The 18,686-nt window shown below is 44.4% G+C and overlaps 1 protein-coding gene and 1 long non-coding RNA gene across 2 annotated transcripts in view; one reads left to right on the top strand and one right to left on the bottom strand.

The window, feature by feature from the left end:
- The window catches only part of KIRREL1 (kirre like nephrin family adhesion molecule 1), a 275,415-nt gene that overhangs the window by 133,219 nt on the left and 123,510 nt on the right, over nucleotides 1-18,686 (top strand). The window lies entirely within an intron of this gene.
- LOC138657991 (uncharacterized) overlaps nucleotides 14,358-18,686 on the bottom strand; it is a 46,026-nt gene continuing 41,697 nt past the window's right edge. Inside the window, exon 2 of the long non-coding RNA XR_011317291.1 lies at nucleotides 14,358-14,541. This is a non-coding gene — a long non-coding RNA (uncharacterized lncRNA). The remainder of the gene's footprint in view (nucleotides 14,542-18,686) is intronic.

The following is an 18,686-nucleotide window of genomic DNA, read 5'->3' as shown; positions in this document are numbered from 1 at the left end:
ATGATGGAAGGAAGTGACAACCGGTCTGAGCACATATCTGACACAGAGTGTTCGTTGTCACGTTTTTAAGCTCTGCTTCAATAGGAAGAAGAAAACTCCGATGCTACAGCCAATTTCATGGAAAAGTAAAACAAAGTATAGTGGAAAATTCTTGTCCACGGAGCTTGCAATCTAATTACTGTAGCTGCTTTTGATCCTGTGTTGTTTGACCCTCTACCCTGTAGTTGACCTGATCCTCGGTGCTGTTCAGCAGGGCCTTCGCCGCTATTCCCTGGGAAGCGGAAATCTCCCGTCCCCACGTCAGCCGGGATAATCGAGGTGGAAGATTTGATCGTTTGCGAAATGAGGTGCTAAATTTGTTTTGAGATTGGTGTCACAGCCAATAAAGGAGTCGCCCAGGCTCCGGGCCCCGGCAGCTTGATGAGAAATCATTAGGTTATTGCAGGGAGGAAGAGATGTCAGAAGCACCAGAGGAAGAGGGGGAAAGGTGAGTGACAGGCAGACTTGATATGAGGGGCTTAATGTAGTGAGATCAAAGGGACACTATGCATTGTGCGCACCCATCACCCGCGTAAACCTCTGCCTCCCTCCTGGATTTCCATAATGAATATATCCATACACATTACTCACCGTCTTATTACCCGGTACATTCCGGGATCAGAGGAGGACATTGCATCGGCTCCCGTCACCAGGTGCCACATTAACTGACTCTGATATCACAGGTAACCCACCTTTGACAGAACTCGGCATGGAGGGACAGAAATGATTCCCTTCAGTCCAATGAATCTGAGTCTTTAGTCCTGTGATTGATAGTTCTGCTATGGAAATATTTTAATAAACAAACATGCATTATGCAGCTTGTATTATGCAAATTCATAGTTATGTCACCACTGCTCAGTCCTCCTATAGTGATGTCACCACTACTTAGTCCCCCTGTAGTGATGTCACCACTGCTCACTCCTCCTGTAGTGATGTCACCACTACTTAGTCCCCCTGTAGTGATGTCACCACTGCTCACTCCTCCTGTAGTGATGTCACCACTGCTCAGTCCTCCTGTAGTGATGTCACCACTGCTCAGTCCTCCTGTAGTGATGTCACCACTGCTCAGTCCTCCTGTAGTGATGTCACCACTGCTCAGTCCTCCTGTAGTGATGTCACCACTGCTCAGTCCTCCTGTAGTGATGTCACCACTGCTCAGTCCTCCTGTAGTGATGTCACCACTACTTAGTCCCCCTGTAGTGATGTCACCACTGCTCACTCCTCCTGTAGTGATGTCACCACTGTTTAGCCCTTCTGTAGTGATGTCACCACTGCTCAGTCCCCCTGTAGAGATGTCACCACTGCTCAGTCCTCCTTTAGTGATGTCACCACTGCTCAGTCCTCCTTTAGTGATGTCACCACAGCTCAGTCCTCCTGTAGTGATGTCACCACTGCTCAGTCTTCCTGTAGTGATATCACCACTGCTCAGTCCTCCTTTAGTGATGTCATCACTGCTCAGTCCTCCTGTAGTGATGTCACCACTGCTCAGTCCTCCTGTAGTGATGTCACCACTGCTCAGTCCTCCTTTAGTGATATCACCACTGCTCAGTCCTCCTTTAGTGATGTCACCACTGCGCAGTCCTCCTGTAGTGATGTCACCACTGCTCAGTCCTCCTGTAGTGATGTTACCACTGCTCAGTCCTCCTTTAGTGATATCACCACTGCTCAGTCCTCCTGTAGTGAAGTCACCACTGCTCAGTCCTCCTGTAGTGATGTCACCACTGCTCAGTCCTCCTTTAGTGATGTCACCACTTCTCAGTCCTCCTGTAGTGATGTCACCACTTCTCAGTCCTCCTGTAGTGATGTCACCACTTCTCAGTCCTCCTGTAGTGATGTCACCACTGCGCAGTCCTCCTGTAGTGATGTCACCACTGCTCAGTCCTCCTGTAGTGATGTCACCACTTCTCAGTCCTCCTGTAGTGATGTCACCACTGCGCAGTCCTCCTGTAGTGATGTCACCGCTGCTCAGTCCTCCTGTAGTGATGTCACCACTGCTCAGTCCTCCTTTAGTGATATCACCACTGCTCAGTCCTTCTTTTAGTGATGTCACCACTACGCAGTCCTCCTGTAGTGATGTCACCACTGCTCAGTCCTCCTGTAGTGATGTTACCACTGCTCAGTCCTCCTTTAGTGATATCACCACTGCTCAGTCCTCCTGTAGTGAAGTCACCACTGCTCAGTCCTCCTGTAGTGATGTCACCACTGCTCAGTCCTCCTTTAGTGATGTCACCACTTTTCAGTCCTCCTGTAGTGATGTCACCACTTCTCAGTCCTCCTGTAGTGATGTCACCACTTCTCAGTCCTCCTGTAGTGATGTCACCACTGCTCAGTCCTCCTGTAGTGAAGTCACCACTTCTCAGTCCTCCTGTAGTGATGTCACCACTGCTCAGTCCTCCTGTAGTGATGTCACCACTTCTCAGTCCTCCTGTAGTGATGTCACCACTGCTCAGTCCTCCTGTAGTGATGTCACCACTACTCAGTCCTCCTGTAGTGATGTCACCACTGCTCAGTCCTCCTGTAGTGATGTCACCACTGCTCAGTCCTCCTGTAGTGATGTCACCACTGCTCAGTCCTCCTGTAGTGATGTCACCACTGCTCAGTCCTCCTGTAGTGATGTTACCACTGCTCAGTCCTCCTTTAGTGATATCACCACTGCTCAGTCCTCCTGTAGTGAAGTCACCACTGCTCAGTCCTCCTGTAGTGATGTCACCACTGCTCAGTCCTCCTTTAGTGATGTCACCACTTTTCAGTCCTCCTGTAGTGATGTCACCACTTCTCAGTCCTCCTGTAGTGATGTCACCACTTCTCAGTCCTCCTGTAGTGATGTCACCACTGCTCAGTCCTCCTGTAGTGATGTCACCACTGCTCAGTCCTCCTGTAGTGATGTCACCACTGCTCAGTCCTCCTGTAGTGATGTCACCACTACTTAGTCCCCCTGTAGTGATGTCACCACTGCTCACTCCTCCTGTAGTGATGTCACCACTGTTTAGCCCTTCTGTAGTGATGTCACCACTGCTCAGTCCCCCTGTAGAGATGTCACCACTGCTCAGTCCTCCTTTAGTGATGTCACCACTGCTCAGTCCTCCTTTAGTGATGTCACCACAGCTCAGTCCTCCTGTAGTGATGTCACCACTGCTCAGTCTTCCTGTAGTGATATCACCACTGCTCAGTCCTCCTTTAGTGATGTCATCACTGCTCAGTCCTCCTGTAGTGATGTCACCACTGCTCAGTCCTCCTGTAGTGATGTCACCACTGCTCAGTCCTCCTTTAGTGATATCACCACTGCTCAGTCCTCCTTTAGTGATGTCACCACTGCGCAGTCCTCCTGTAGTGATGTCACCACTGCTCAGTCCTCCTGTAGTGATGTTACCACTGCTCAGTCCTCCTTTAGTGATATCACCACTGCTCAGTCCTCCTGTAGTGAAGTCACCACTGCTCAGTCCTCCTGTAGTGATGTCACCACTGCTCAGTCCTCCTTTAGTGATGTCACCACTTCTCAGTCCTCCTGTAGTGATGTCACCACTTCTCAGTCCTCCTGTAGTGATGTCACCACTTCTCAGTCCTCCTGTAGTGATGTCACCACTGCGCAGTCCTCCTGTAGTGATGTCACCACTGCTCAGTCCTCCTGTAGTGATGTCACCACTTCTCAGTCCTCCTGTAGTGATGTCACCACTGCGCAGTCCTCCTGTAGTGATGTCACCGCTGCTCAGTCCTCCTGTAGTGATGTCACCACTGCTCAGTCCTCCTTTAGTGATATCACCACTGCTCAGTCCTTCTTTTAGTGATGTCACCACTACGCAGTCCTCCTGTAGTGATGTCACCACTGCTCAGTCCTCCTGTAGTGATGTTACCACTGCTCAGTCCTCCTTTAGTGATATCACCACTGCTCAGTCCTCCTGTAGTGAAGTCACCACTGCTCAGTCCTCCTGTAGTGATGTCACCACTGCTCAGTCCTCCTTTAGTGATGTCACCACTTTTCAGTCCTCCTGTAGTGATGTCACCACTTCTCAGTCCTCCTGTAGTGATGTCACCACTTCTCAGTCCTCCTGTAGTGATGTCACCACTGCTCAGTCCTCCTGTAGTGAAGTCACCACTTCTCAGTCCTCCTGTAGTGATGTCACCACTGCTCAGTCCTCCTGTAGTGATGTCACCACTTCTCAGTCCTCCTGTAGTGATGTCACCACTGCTCAGTCCTCCTGTAGTGATGTCACCACTACTCAGTCCTCCTGTAGTGATGTCACCACTGCTCAGTCCTCCTGTAGTGATGTCACCACTGCTCAGTCCTCCTGTAGTGATGTCACCACTGCTCAGTCCTCCTGTAGTGATGTCACCACTGCTCAGTCCTCCTGTAGTGATGTTACCACTGCTCAGTCCTCCTTTAGTGATATCACCACTGCTCAGTCCTCCTGTAGTGAAGTCACCACTGCTCAGTCCTCCTGTAGTGATGTCACCACTGCTCAGTCCTCCTTTAGTGATGTCACCACTTTTCAGTCCTCCTGTAGTGATGTCACCACTTCTCAGTCCTCCTGTAGTGATGTCACCACTTCTCAGTCCTCCTGTAGTGATGTCACCACTGCTCAGTCCTCCTGTAGTGAAGTCACCACTTCTCAGTCCTCCTGTAGTGATGTCACCACTGCTCAGTCCTCCTGTAGTGATGTCACCACTGCTCAGTCCTCCTGTAGTGATGTCACCACTGCTCAGTCCTCCTGTAGTGATGTCACCACTGCTCAGTCCTCCTGTAGTGATGTCACCACTGCTCAGTCCTCCTGTAGTGATGTCACCATTGCTCGATAACAAAAGATATAGGATCTTTACACATCTAATTTTTCCACTACATAGGAGGTATACGGTAACTTGGCTTGGACTTTTTTCCCAATGTATATGTTCAACTGTGTGTGAAGAGCCAGGAAGACCGCCTGCACATTAGATTGTCAGCCGATCCCAACAAAACAGACTTATTCATAGACATTAATCCACTGCGTATGGGCAAAATTAAATTTTCTAGTCAAATTCCCCTATTGGCCAATTTCCGAAAACCTCTTTCTGATATTAGTGATTTATTTTATAGGAGGCAGATATTAGGTCTCTAGCTTATTTAACCAAAGATAGCGGGTCACTTGCACAGACCGTGTTAGAAAAATGTGAGGTTTTGGTGTGATGAATCCAGTTTTTCATTTTCCCTGTCACGTACTTCTGGTGACCACTTAATTTTTGGCAACTTTGTGGGACCTAAGCCTTTATCATGTATAGAACCGAGCACAGTCTGGGCGTACGTGCGTCCAATTGATTATTGTGCACAGTGCGGCGGCTCTATTATTTATGCTAATCTTATTTATTTTAACACTATTGTGGCAGGATCCTCCAGGCGCTGTAAGTTAATTTTCATTTCTGTTGTATTCATTAAAAATAATAAGTGCATCAAACAATTCAGGAGAATTGAAAAAATAAGAGTTTTATCTTCTCCGCTTACTATAGGAAGCACACGACTGCGCCTCCGTCGACTCACTGGATTGGAGCAAAGTTAAAGTGGATTTGTCTTTTGTTGCAAAAGACAGAATTTTTTTTTACCTTGTGGAAATGGTGCTGCTCTCCTGAATCCAGAGATATTTTTCTTTTGTTTTTGTGCCTCTCCTTTCCCGCTTTTCCTTGTATATAAATCTAGTCTTTTTAGCCAATTGGGCATGGTTCTCAGACACACCCTCAGAGATGTAATGACCACGCCCACTTAGGTACCAAGACTAGATTTACATGCAAGGAAAAAGGGGCCATATCTCAGGAACGGAGAGGAGCAGGAACAAAAGAAAAACATCGCCGATTCAAGAGAACAGCGCCATGTATTACCAGGTAAAGAAATTACATATTTGTGGCAAGTGACAGGTCCCCTTTAAAAAGGGAAAATAAGAAAACAGCTATTAAAGGGCTTATCTGGTTCCCATTTCAAGGCCATTTTTAAATAATAGAGCTAGTGTTCGATATTGTGGTTAACCAAATTGCCAAGTCATCAAATTCATCAACATCAACCAGTCATCAAACATCAGTCTTCAACAGGACAAAACCTTTAAACTGGTTGCATGAAATAGGAAGTAGTCATTGGGCTACATTATTGGGCATAGTCCATATTTAGTGGTGGCGCTATTGCTGCACCGAAAATACTTTTTATTATGTTAAAGGGTGTAAGGTCCAACTTTTGTGCCAAGCTTTGGTGTTATCAGCTACTCATAGGGCATCAGAACTGGGATCCTCACCGATCACGATTCCTTTTTTGCCTTCATTCTAGGGTTTGCAAAGGCAATAGCATTGGCAATGAATGGGTTAGCCTGATTTGAGGGATCCTGTGCGACATTGTTCCTGGTGAATGGGTAATGGAAGACTTTGATTATTTCAGCTCCTTATCCGGCAGTCAGAAGCCAATTACCATATAGTGGAGCCGGGAAACGAGCATATCTGGGGCTTGTCATTTTATCTACCCATCAGTCTGACTTGAGAGCGGTGCTGAAGTCACACTGACATTTCAAAAAAAGGATTGTAAAGGTTCTCAAAGCTTTTACAACGGCGCAGCGAAATAAAAAAAAAAATCACACGGTATCCTACATCGAGCTTCCACCAAAGCCAGAATGTGCATTATGGCTGATGCCCAAACAATGGCGACATGGCACAGGTGCACTTAAAAATCCACAGCATATTCAATACATTCATTATCCAATAAGTGCACATGGAGCAGATGGAGGCGACGCTTATAATGTGTGGATCAGATGTCATATTACTACTAACTCATAATGATATCATGCTGCGTATAAAATACCGTACACACGTGACATCACTCATGCAAGCAATAATTAGCGCCTGTGCTAGTAAGGGTTATGGTGGTTGCAGAGGTTTCCTTCTCTATTTAACCCAAGAAGAGCTTCTTGTGCTCACTATCGCCTAGGACGTGACAACATATTATTGATGTACCTCCTATATGCAAGAAATATCTACTATAATAGCAGCACCCACCACTGGTAACTTAAAACAGCATCTTTATTGCGGGAACATGCACATGATGTGAAGCTGGGAAAGCAGAGACAAGCGACAGCTGTTTTGCGTGAAACACGCTTCTTCCAGTATCTTCTTGAGCCGGAAGAAGAGCTGCTACTCGTCTCTGCTTTCCCAGGTCCACAGCATGTGCATGTTCCCTCACTAAAGATGCTGTTTTAGGGTATGCGCACACGTTGCAGATTTTGCTGCGGATCCGCAGCAGATTTGACGCTGCGGATTTGCAGCAGTTTTCCATGCGTTGTACAGTACCATGTTAACCTATGGAAAACCAAATCCGCAGTCCCCATGGTGCGGAAAAAACAGCACGGAAACGCTGCATTGTATTTTCCGCAGCATGTCAATTCTTTGTGCGGATTCCGCAGCGGTTTACACCTGCTCCTCAATAGGAATCCGCAGGTGTAAAACCGCATGTGAAATCCGCACAAAAACCGCAGGAAATCCGCAGGAATCCACAGGTAATCCGCACTGCATTTTACCTGCGGATTTTGCAAAAACAGTGTGGAGAAATCCGTGCACGAATCCGTAAGATGTGCACATAGCATTAAGTTACCAATGGTGGGTGTCGCTATTTGTTCAGCCTTTATCTTGTGCATATATACAAACTGTTGTAGCTGCGTACCACCTCAAACTGTTTTTTTTTTCTTGACACATTGTACAGATTATGTTTGAACTTTAGAGTGTTACTTCTCAATTATAAGTGACATGGACATGTGTGCAGTGCCAGTGCCTAAAATTTACCATTATAGCTATTATAATACTTCCCCCTATGTACAAGAATATAACTACTATAATACTGCCCCCATGTACAAGAATATAACTACTATAATACTGCCTCTATGTACAAGAATATAACTACTATAATACTGCCTCTATGTACAAGAATATAACTACTATAATACTGCCTCTATGTACAAGAATATAACTACTATAATACTGCTCCAATGTACAAGAATATAACTACTATAATACTGCCCCCATGTACAAGAATATAACTACTATAATACTGCCTCTATGTACAAGAATATAACTACTATAATACTGCCTCTATGTACAAGAATATAACTACTATAATACTGCCTCTATGTACAAGAATATAACTACTATAATACTGCTCCAATGTACAAGAATATAACTACTATAATACTGCCCCCATGTACAAGAATATAACTACTATAATACTGCCCCTATGTGCAAGAATATAACTACTATAATAAACCATAGAAGAGAAGCAGGACAAAGGCACAGCTGTATGACCTCGGGGTTGGTGAAGCTGCACATACACCAGGGATTATGGGTGCCACTTCCAAAGAAAAAGAATCTGTATGTCCATATAAAAGAAAGCAGATTGGCACACACCGTCTCGTGCAACAAAATCCTTTATTGTGGCATAATCATACCAACAGCAGCCAGATAAAGCAGTGGAGCAAACACAGACGACAATCATTTCACGCTTACATTGCACTTCAACAGGTCAACCTGTTGAAGCGCAATGTAAGCGTGAAACAATCGTCGTCTGTATTTGCTCCACTGTTTTATCTGCCTGCTGTTGGTATGATGATGCCATAATAAAGGATTTTGTTACACGGGACGGTATGTGCCAATCCGCTTTCTTTTATATGGACTACTATAATACTGCCCCCTATGTACAAGAATATAACTACTATAATACTGCTTCTATGTACAAGAATATAACTACTATAATACTGCTTCTATGTACAAGAATATAACTACTATAATACTGCCCCCTATGTATAAGAATATAACTACTATAATACTGCTCCTATGTACAAGAAGATAACTGCCATGATACTGCCCCTATGTACAAGAATATAACTACTATAATACTGCCCCCATGTACAAGAATATAACTACTATAATACTGCCCCTATGTGCAAGAATATAACTACTATAATAAACCATAGAAGAGAAGCAGGACAAAGGCACAGCTGTATGACCTCGGGGTTGGTGAAGCTGCACATACACCAGGGATTATGGGTGCCACTTCCAAAGAAAAAGAATCTGTATGTCCATATAAAAGAAAGCAGATTGGCACACACCGTCTCGTGCAACAAAATCCTTTATTGTGGCATAATCATACCAACAGCAGCCAGATAAAGCAGTGGAGCAAACACAGACGACAATCATTTCACGCTTACATTGCACTTCAACAGGTCAACCTGTTGAAGCGCAATGTAAGCGTGAAACAATCGTCGTCTGTATTTGCTCCACTGTTTTATCTGCCTGCTGTTGGTATGATGATGCCATAATAAAGGATTTTGTTACACGGGACGGTATGTGCCAATCCGCTTTCTTTTATATGGACTACTATAATACTGCCCCCTATGTACAAGAATATAACTACTATAATACTGCTTCTATGTACAAGAATATAACTACTATAATACTGCTTCTATGTACAAGAATATAACTACTATAATACTGCCCCCTATGTATAAGAATATAACTACTATAATACTGCTCCTATGTACAAGAAGATAACTGCCATGATACTGCCCCTATGTACAAGAATATAACTGCAGCCCCTATTGCTGTGATGAGCATCATCATGTTTCCTGGTTGTGCTCGGTATCTTTGTACTAAATTTCCATACTTAATACTATAAAATATAAATTCCAACATAACCAGCCACATATTTAAAATGTTATCATGTACAATTAATTTTCCAGTGCTGCGTCCCTGTCACAGGCAGACAGCGGGGGCAGTAATAGGAGGCTGGGGTGACCACCTTTCTTGATTGTTAACCGCAAAAATTATTTTAACGCTTTAACCTTGTGCTCTGAACACTCAAAAGCTAAAACACAGAGATGTAGATGTTACACCGAGAGCACCAAAGGTCTACTGTGCCACCGTCTCTAAGTGTATTTGCTGCTTTACCCGCAGCACACTGGCGCAGCAGCCTGTAGAGCGCGGGGTGACGGTGGGTCAGAGTAGGACCACTCTTCTGCCTGGTAGACTCGCACTCGTAAATGCTGAAATTGATTTCCTCTGCTCCGTTCTCTTAAACCGTCAGCTCTCCTCCCTTATCTTCCCCCTGCAAAGCAGGCGGCTTTTTCTATTTCAATAGGTCACGGAACAAAGAAGAACATAGCACCGAGCAGAACGGAGACTTCTACATGAGACTTCAAAGACAACGAGGGCGAACAGGCGTATAATATTCAGGCATTTAATAAACGCCATCCAGGCTCGGAGAAGCACAAGATGTTGTGACATTAACATTTATATAAATCCTCCACATAAACACCAGCGATTACATCAAAGAGCATTTCCACCAAAAACGAGAAAAAAATCCCTCACGAAATGCAAGTCCTTCAGTCGTCCTCTTCTGTCAGGTTTCTAAGCTGGATCCATGTGTGGGAAAGCTACACAACAGCCTTATGGCCGCCATGACAGTCCGTACCCATCTTTCCCAGATCTCTTAAGGCCAAAGCAGTAATGCATCATGTATCACGGATGTGTGAGGTCAGTAGCTGCGAATTTGTCAGATGAAGCTGAGGGATGTGCAGTTTGCTTCCCTCATTTATACATTGCAGAAACTAGTCCAGTGGGCGCATGCATATTGCTCAGATGAAGCCAAGGGACACCACAAAGATGAGTTTGGGAGACGTCCAGTGGGCAGGTGCGTATTGCTCAGATGAAGCCAAGGGACAACACAAAGATGAGCTTGGGAGGCATCCAGTGGAGTCCAGTGGGCGCATGCATATTGTTCAAAGGAAGCCAAGGGACACCACTAAGGTGAGTTTGGGAGGAGTCCAGTGGGCACATGCGTATTGCTCAGATGAAGCCAAGGGACACCACAAAGATAAGTTTGGGAGAGGTACAGTGGGCGCATGCGCATTGCTCAAAAGAAGCCAAGGGACACAGCAAAGATGAGCTTGGGAGGCGTCCAGTGGGTGCATGAACATTGCTCAAATAAGGCAAAGAAACATCACAAAAATGGGTTTAGGAGAAGTCCATCGAGAGCATGCATATTGCTCAGATGATGCCAAGGGATATCACAAAGATGAGTTTGGGAGGAGTCCAGTGGGCGCATGCGCATTGATCAAATGAAGCCAAGGGACATCACACAGATGAGTTTGATAGGAGTCCAGTGGGGAATACATATTGCATAAATGAAACTGAGGGTAGAACATCTTGCTTTGCTGATTTATACACTATGATAATGTGTCAGGAAGAGGAGTTCAGTTGGTACATGCGCATTGTTCAGATGAAGGCAAGGGTAGCATATCTTAGTTTATTGCTTTATACACCACAAAGAGGAGTTATAAGTTCTGTGGGCGCATGCACATTATGTAAATGAAGCAGAGTTTAGAAGATCTCGCTTACTGATTTATACTCTATAAAGATGAGTCCAGGCAATAAGTCCGGTGGGCACATACGCCTTGCAAAGATGAAGCTGAAGATAACATATCTTAACTTCTGATTTTATACACCACAAAGATGAGTCTGGGACAGGAGTGCAGTGGACACATGCGCATTGCTCAGATAAAGCTGAGAGCAAAACATCTTGCTTTACTGATTTAGACACCACAAAGATAAGTCCCGGATAGCAGTCCAGTGGGGGTATTTGCATTGCTCAGATGAAGCCGTGCCCTTTCGTTTCACTGGTTTATACATTTCCGAAATTAGTCTAGTGGGTGCATGCATATTTCTGAAATAAAGCCAAGGAAAGAGTATTTTGCTTTTCTGACTTATACATTCCAAAAATGAGTGTAATAGATGCACGTGCATTATGTAGATATAGCTGAGAGCTTAAAGGGAACCTGTCACCCCGTTTTTTCAGATTGAGCTATAAATACTGTTAAATAGGGCCTGCGCTGTGCGTTACTATAGTGTATGTAGTGTACCCTGATTCCCCATGTATGCTGAGAAATACATTACCAAAGTCGCCGTTTTCGCCTGTCAATCAGGCTGGTCTGGTCAGGTGGGCGTGTTCACAGCGCTCTTTTCTTCTCCAGCTTTCCGTTGGTGGCGTAGTGGTGTGCGCATGTCCAAGGTCCGAATTCCCTGCGCCCACGTGAAGACACAGCGCGCGATCTGCGCTGTAATCCCTTGCATCGGTGGGGTTGCATCTCGGCTTTGGAAAAATGGCCGCCGCGATCTCTAATGCGCACGCGCGGCATCCCGCGGCCATTTTCCTGAAGCCCCGTGCAGCAGAGCACTCCATCTGCGCACGCGCGGCCCCAGGAAGATGGCCGCCCCCACCGATGCAAGGGATAACAGCGCAGATCGCGCGCTGTGTCTTCACGTGGGCGCAGGGAATTCGGACCTTGGACATGCGCACACCACTACGCCACCAACGGAAAGCTGGAGAAGAAAAGAGCGCTGTGAACACGCCCACCTGACCAGACCAGCCTGATTGACAGGCGAAAACGGCGACTTTGGTAATGTATTTCTCAGCATACATGGGGAATCAGGGTACACTACATACACTATAGTAACGCACAGCGCAGGCCCTATTTAACAGTACTTATAGCTCAATCTGAAAAAACGGGGTGACAGGTTCCCTTTAACTTCTTGCTTTATTGATTTTTTCACTATAAGTGAGTCTGGGAGAGGAGTGAAGTGGGCGCATGTGCATTGCTCAGACGAAGCCGAGGACAGAACATCTTCCTTTACTGATTTATACACCACAGGGATGAGTCTGGGAGATGAGTCCAGTGGGCGCATGCACATTGCTCAGATGAAGCCGAGGACAGAAAATCTTGCTTTACTAATTTATACACCACAGGGATGACTCCGGGAGATGAGTCCAATGGGCGCATGCGCATTGCTCTGATAAACACCACAAAGATGAGTATGAGAGGGGAGTCCAGTGGGCACATGCACATTGCTCAGATGAACACCACAAAGATGAGTATGAGAGGGGAGTCCAATGGGCACATGCACATTGCTCAGATGAACACCACAAAGATGAGTATGAGAGGGGAGTCCAGTGGGCGCATGCACATTGCTCAGATGAACGCCACAAAGATGAGTATGAGAGGGGAGTCCAGTGGGCGCATGCACATTGCTCAGATAAACACCACAAAGATGAGTATGAGAGGGGAGTCCAGTGGGCACATATGTATTGTGCAGATGAATTTGAGGGCAGAATATCTTACTTCACTCATTTATATACTAGGAATATTTGTCAGAGAGAGGAGTCCAGTGGGTGCATGCACATTGCTCAGACGAAGCCGAGGGTAGCATATCTCAAATTTACTGCTTTATACACCACAAAGATGAGTCAAGGAGAGGAGTCCAGTGAGCACATACGCACTGTTCAGATGAAGCCAAAGGATGTGCACACTTGCTTCACTGATTTATACATTCTAGAAATGAGTCCAGTGGGCGCATGCGATGCGCATTGCTCAAATGCAACCAAGGGACACACAAATGTGAGTCGGGAAGAGGAGTCCAGTGGGCGCATGCGCATTGTACAGATGAAGCCAAGGGCAGAACATCTGGCTTTATTGATTTCTACTTTCCAAAAATGAGTCAAGAGGGCATGTGTGTATTGCGTAGATTAAGCTGAGGGCAGAACATTTTGATTAATGATTAATACACCATAAAGATGAATCTGGGATAGGTGTCCAGAGAGCCCATGCGCATTGTTCAGATGAAGCAGAGGGATAACATCTTGCTTTACTGATTTATGCACTAGGAAAATGTGTCCAGGAGAGGATTCCTGTGGGCACATGCGCATTGCGTAGATAAGGATGAGGACAATACACTTTGCTGCATTCCCTTTAAGGTTAGAATGCAATGATCCTTAAGAACCACGTAAAGTAAAAAAACAAATCAAAGCAACTGTTCACCATAGGACTGAAAAGTGATCAATTAATAAATAATACAAAACCCGGCACTCAACTTTGTGGTGTGAAGAAACGAAAGATTTATTATCCCAAATCAGAAAACGTTTCGGTCCCACAGTTGGACCTTCATCAGTAACGTTTACTGGACAATGTATAGATTCAAGTGGCTATATGGCCTGCCCGGAGGTTGCTACCAATATAGTATTGGATACCCAGAAAGAGAAGTTATAGCCTATATAGGTGCTGTCATCGCGGCGTCCACCGGTGGGACGGAAACGTTTTCTGATTTGGGATAATAAATCTTTCGTTTCTTCACACCACAAAGTTGAGTGCCGGGTTTTGTATTATTTGCTGATTACGGTTTGGGACCTACCCGTGCACCTCAAACGGTTGTGCACATGTGTTTCTAACTACTCTGAAAAGTGATCAATGTCACAGGAGGAAAACGGAGGACACAAGGCAAGATGACTACTTGAGACATTTATCGGGGTTGTTTTAAGTTTGAGTTTAAGTGGAGTTTCCCTTTAAGAAACAACTACTGGTATATAAATTCTTAACTTCTATTATGAGCGGCACAGTTAACTCAAAGAGACAGTTTTCAGAAACATTTTTTCTCTTTTTCTTCTTAGCCAGGACTTAAATCCATCATCTGAAAAACAAAAAGAAGAAAAGAAATTATCCTTGCAAGTGACAGCTGCTAACACACATCCTACATTGCATGCCCCTAAATATTTCATAACACCATATTGCGCGCAAATTAAAAGTTGCTTAATTATTTAATCCTCCTATCTTTGTTATCCTTATTTTTTATACATTTGGGGGAATTAACATTTAATGTCATTTTAGTCCGGCTCCTGCACACAATGAGCACGAGAAAGAAACATATTGATTTTGGAGCAGGCCCCGTCGTCAAACGGATAGAACTGACCTGACCTCCCGTTTTAATCGCTTCAAAAAGTCAGCCCGCGTTTACTGCCGCCTTATAACTGGGATTAATTATAACGATTAAATGTTCCAATTAGTGTTCCCTGGTAGAAGGGACTGACAACGTTACCGGAAATCTATACGGCATGGAAGTAACGGCGGGGGAGGCAGAGGGAGATCTGGTGAGGAGAAAATCCCTTGTGTAAGGATAGATAGATAGATAGATAGATAGATAGATAGATAGATAGATAGATAGATAGATAGATAGATAGATAGATAGATAGATAGAAAGATAGATAGAAAGATAGATAGATAGATAGATAGATAGATAGATAGATAGATAGATAGATAGATAGATAGATGGTAGAGTGGCTCGCCAAAATATTCCACCCCCTCCTCCTTGGCATTTTTTGTGTTTTCCTACCTCACAACCTGGAATTTCACTCTTTTTGAGGGTTTGAATCAGTTCATGTAAAGAACATGCTTACAACTGTGAACCTTTGGGTTTCTTTTTATTGTGAAGCAAACAACAAATAGGAAAAATAACCGAAAACTTCAGTGTGCATAACTATTCACCCCCTAAAGTCAGTACTTTCTAGAGCCTCATTTTGCGGCAATTACAGCTGCAAGTACCTTTGGAGCTTTCCATATCTGGCCACTGGGATATTTGCCCGTTTGTCAAGGCAAAACTGCTCCAGCGCCTTCAAGTTAGATGGTTTCCTCTGGTGAATGGCAATCTTCAAGTCTGACCACATAATTCTCAATTAGATTAAGGTCTGTGCTTTGACTCGGCCACTCCAAAACTTTTACAAGTCTCCACTTAAGCCACTTGAGTGTTGTTTTAGCAATATTCTTTGTGTCATTGTATTGTTGGAAGGTGAACCTCGGTCCCAATCTCAGATCACTGACAGACTGAAACACGTTTTACTTAAGAATATCCCTGTATTTCACACCATCCATCTCCTCGACTTGGATCATTTTCCCTGTCCCTGCTCCCCAAAAGCATCTGCACAGCATTATGCTACCACCACTATGTTTCACAGTGGGGATAGTGTTTTGGGGGTGATGAGCTGTGTTGGTTTGGCAACAGACATAGTGTTTATCTTTGTGACCAAAAAGTTTAATTTTGGCTTCATCTGATCAAGCACCTTCCTCCATACATTTAGGGAGTGTCCGACATGTCTTTTGGCAGACTCAAAACGAGCTTTACAATTTTTGTGTATAAGTAAAGGCTCTTTTTATGCCCACACTTCCATAAAGGCCACCTCTATGTAGTCTATGGCTTATTGTGGTCATATGGACAGATACTCCAGTCTCTGCTTGGGGAATCTGCAGCTCCTTATTGTTCCAGTATTGGTCTTGTTCACTCCTGGATCGTTCTTGTGACCTGTCTTCCCAGCAGAAGCTAAGTTCCTGCTAGTTTTTCTTTGGTTTGCTATTTTTCTGTCCAGCTTGCTATTTTTATTGTTGTCTTGCTTGCTGGAAGCTCTGGGACGCAGAGGGAGCGCCTCCGCACCGTGAGTCGGTGCGGAGGGTCTTTTTGCGCCCTCTGCGTGGTCTTTTTGTAGGTTTTTGTGCTGACCGCAAAGCAACCTTTCCTATCCTCAGTCTGTTCAGTAAGTCGGGCCTCACTTTGCTAAATCTATTTCATCTCTGTGTTTGTATTTTCATCTTTACTCACAGTCATTATATGTGGGGGGCTGCCTTTTCCTTTGGGGAATTTCTCTGAGGCAAGGTAGGCTTTATTTTTCTATCTTCAGGGCTAGCTAGTTCCTTAGGCTGTGCCGAGTTGCATAGGGAGCGTTAGGAGCAATCCACGGCTATTTCTAGTGTGTGTGATAGGATTAGGGATTGCGGTCAGCAGAGTTCCCACGTCCCAGAGCTCGTCCTTTATTATCAGTAACTATCAGGTCATTCCGTGTGCTCTTAACCACCAGGTCCATTATTGTCCTGACCACCAGGTCATAACAGGTTACCTTTGGTCTCTGTGCTGCCTCTCTGATTAATGCCCTGCTTGCCAGGGCTGAGAATTTTACTGAGCGCCCTCTCTTAGCAGGTTTGTTGTGGTACCATGTTCTTTCCATTTGATGATAATGGATTTGATGGGGCTCCGGGAGATCATCAGAGATTGGGATATCTATTTATAACCCAACCCTGACTTGTACTTCTCAACAACTTTGTCCCTGACTTGTTTGGAGTTCCCCTTGGTCTTCATGGTGTTGTTTGGAAATCTCCCTGGTCTTCATGGTGTTGTTTGGAGCTCTCATTGGTCTTTATGGTGTTGTTTGGCGATCCCTTTGGTCTTCATGGTGTTGATTAGAGATCTCCTTGGTCTTCATGGTGTTGTTTGGAGCTCTCCTTGGTCTTCATGGTGTTGTTTGGCAATCCCTTTGGTCTTCATGGTGTTTTTTGGAGATCTCCTTGGTCTTCATGGTGGTGTTTGGAGATCTCCTTGGTGTTTATGGTGGTGTTTCGTCAGCGGTGCCTATTATTAATAGTGTTGCAGCCTCTGTGGCTTTTCAGAAAAGGTAAAGTATATATTTTGACAGACATATGACACTTAGATTGCACACAGGGGGGACATCCTGTCACTAAGCATGGGGCTTATGAAGGGAATTGTTTGCACCAGAAGTTTTTAAGGGCTTAATTGCAAAAGGGGTGAATATGTATGCACATGCCAATTTTTAGTTATTTGATCATATAAATGTAATTTATGCCTTTATTTTTCTCACTTCACCAACATAGACTATTTAGTGCTGATACATCACACATATTGGAGTACAAAAATATGTAACCACAGGTTGATTGTAATGTAACAAAATAGATAAAATGCCAAGGGGGGTGAATACTTTCACAAGCCACTGTAGATAGATATTGGACAGATATGAGATAGATAGATAGGTAATAGATAGATGATATAGAAAATAGAGTCCGCACTCCAAAAATAGATGCAAAAAGCAGACTCCAATAAGCCCAAATGTCAACGTTTCAATTCACAGAACTTTTCTCAAGCCCCAGATAGATCCTGTAGATATAGATAAATAGATAATGTAAAGCCATCCATCAGTATTACCCTTAATTGTGTCGCCCACATCTGAGGACCCATCATTGCCCCCTACAGGTAGCACACAGTAGTTCCCCGGGACAAGGAGGCATCTCTCATTGTTCCTGTGCAGTACAGCCCTTGTACTGTGGAGCAGGCGGATGGCGGCACAGCTCTCCTCCTCACTGGTAACTAATCTCCTTTCTCTCTTCTGACTGGGCCTCTTTGGAGAGCTTTTGCATTTCCATATATCGCTCAGACCTATAGACTGTTCATGGGGTGGAATCACCAATACCATAAACATATATATACAACTTATTGATGGCAAAACCCATTAATTCATTAGCTGTTAATTAGTGATCTCTGACTTCCATGTCCAGAGAGGACTGATGTGAGCGATATTGCTTGTGCTTGTTGCTTACACAAACAGCTGTCACCAGTGAGCTGAGTGATATTGGGACATGAGTCACTAGTGGGTGACAGAAGCCGACACTCCGATGGTTCAATGTCCAGTCATATAAAAGTAATAATTACGGTAAATAATATAAAAAATGCAAGTTGTTTTTCTTATAATTTAGTGGCTTAACAAAAATCTGAACTTTTTTTTTTAATTTGCACGGTGTCATTATTTTCTGAGACTTGTAGTAATAATAAAAATAATAATAATAATAATTTTATTTCTATAGCCCCAACATATTCTGCAGAATTTTACATTTTTGATTCGTAAATTTTCTTCAATCGATGGAGCTGTGTCAGGGCTTGTTTTTGATCGCAGAGATGACATTTTTAGTCCAGGAAGAAGCCCCCCAAAATGGCAACAATGGGAG

This window comes from Ranitomeya imitator, chromosome 1 (assembly GCF_032444005.1).
Source record: "Ranitomeya imitator isolate aRanImi1 chromosome 1, aRanImi1.pri, whole genome shotgun sequence".
Lineage (NCBI taxonomy): Eukaryota > Metazoa > Chordata > Amphibia > Anura > Dendrobatidae > Ranitomeya > Ranitomeya imitator.
This window is presented reverse-complemented; position numbering and strand designations above follow the sequence as displayed.